At 39.8% G+C, this 2,104-nt stretch overlaps 1 protein-coding gene across 1 annotated transcript in view; it reads right to left on the minus strand.

Moving 5' to 3' along the window:
* Positions 1-2,104, minus strand: part of LANCL2 (LanC lantibiotic synthetase component C-like 2 (bacterial)) — a 45,804-nt gene that overhangs the window by 19,782 nt on the left and 23,918 nt on the right. The gene's annotated exons all lie outside the window — the stretch shown is intronic.

The following is a 2,104-nucleotide window of genomic DNA, read 5'->3' on the forward strand; positions in this document are numbered from 1 at the left end:
TATTCAGGAAATCCCTTCACAGGGTGAGTCTACATTTGAGTGGGAACATCAGAAACAACACTCAAAAATGTTGTGGGTTTTTTTTTTTTGTTATATAAACGGTATCACTTCTTGATCAGCTTTTCCTATTAACACAATTATTAAAAACTATTTTATATATTTAAATAGAGCCTAAGGTCTAGGTTTACTTACAGAACAATTTATCTACTACGGAGGCAGAGAAGGAGAAACAAAAAAACGTCTTCCCTTTCTGGGCTATAGGAAAAGCTTTACCATTACCAGATAATTGCATCACTCTGACAAAATAGTGATGTACACAAACATCGTGCCACCCAAAAATATTTCATGAATGTGCTTTTTCCATCACCTACAGAAAGCCCCAAGGATACATCACTTGTCACCTAAGTCTCAGTTATCCAGGAACATCTAGAAGAGAAACTCTCTAGGAACATGGAAGTCAGCAGAGCTTCCCCACCTCCAAAACCAAGAGTCACAACGCAGCGCTCATCAGAAAAAGGGCATTATGCAATCTGGCTACCTGTCAGCTTACACTGAGAATAAGCTACAGTTTCCTGAATAGTGCTTGAGCTCCTTCCACCACTTGCTTCCCCAACCTGCTCCCAAATAACAGCCAGAACAAATCAGATTAACTGAAACTAAGCCTTCACCAAAGACATCTACATTTATGATGTTTTACTGGAGAAAAAGGTCTCGTTTGATTACCACACACTCCAAAAGGGAGGGCGTTCAGTTAAATGATGGGTCCTATATCAGATGTATGCCAGCATACAACTGATTACTCAAAACGCTTTGTACTCTTGTTCAGAGCGGAACTTCAAATAAAAATCACTGGATTCAAACATCCATTCAATGGATTCAGAAATCAGAAAGATAACAGGAATCACACAAGTCCTCTGACATACTCAGATGTCTCCAAGGTCAATGGTTCAAATCCATTTTATGATGGTGGGATAGGGAGAAAAAAGGAAATTGTGCCATTATATCTCATGTCACACACATACCACTCTAGGAAGGAGCTAGAGCTACCTTAACCTTCTTCAGTAACTCTAGAAGTAGCAACCAAACACAGTAAGCATCTGATGTCTACTCTTTGGCCTTAATATGGCATTAAGCACCTTTTTGGTAAGAAACTGTACCACGCACACACAACACACCACACACCCCCTCCCCTTTTAACTAGTTGAGTGAAGTCTCAACACAAGGCAAAATCTTTCCCAAGGGCAAAGCTTCTCTCCTTCAAAAGACAGCTATGCCAAGGCTAAGGCATATGGGGAAACAGCATGAGGATATCCATGCAGATGCATCCAGGCATAGCACTCAGTTTATCTGACAAGAGTGAACTAAGGTTTCAGACTACTGGTTTGTTTACCTACTGCACATCACAAGCAGGCTGGTTATCTTTTTGTTCTGACAATACACCTGCTGTTACCAAATCACGATATTTTTTATCAAACACCAGATCAAATTACTTAGAGGCAGGAGGAGAGGACTAGGACATCAGGACACCTGGGTTCTGCTTTGAAACCTCAGTCCCATACAAGTAATTTAGCTCAGATTGGCATTTCCCTCTCTCTAAAACGGGAATAGTAACTTACCTATCTTGATTCAGTGCTTGGAAAAGCACAGATGAAAGGATTTTTTGATTATGATTATAATCATTTATCAGCCCAAACAAAGCTACTCCCAAGCTTATGCCAGTGTGAATAGGTTATGAGTGGCAACAAAGTTTTCTTCAGCTACCTACCTACTCCTCCACCACTGCCTCTTTTTTTTTTTTGGTTGTTCTGAAGCTTTAACAACAGAACACCGTCACTGTTCATTTGATAAGATTCCACTATAAGCTTCTAACAGATGCTTACCTGCACTAGAATAAATTAATTACATAAAGAAATGAATGTTGAAAGATGGCTTTAGAAGATTTATAAACCTCCTTCAAGGAATCTTATGGCAGCATTACAGCTGAGCATAAAGCACGCTAATTCGTGTTGAGCACAGATTGATTTTCATGAGAAGCACATTCATTTCATGAGGATGATTCCAGCTGGCATTCAGCCTTTTCTGCAGGTGACTCTTGTTACTCCTG

This window comes from Pygoscelis adeliae, unplaced genomic scaffold (genome assembly GCF_000699105.1).
Source record: "Pygoscelis adeliae isolate BGI_AS28 unplaced genomic scaffold, ASM69910v1 Scaffold40, whole genome shotgun sequence".
Classification (NCBI taxonomy): Eukaryota; Metazoa; Chordata; class Aves; order Sphenisciformes; family Spheniscidae; genus Pygoscelis; species Pygoscelis adeliae.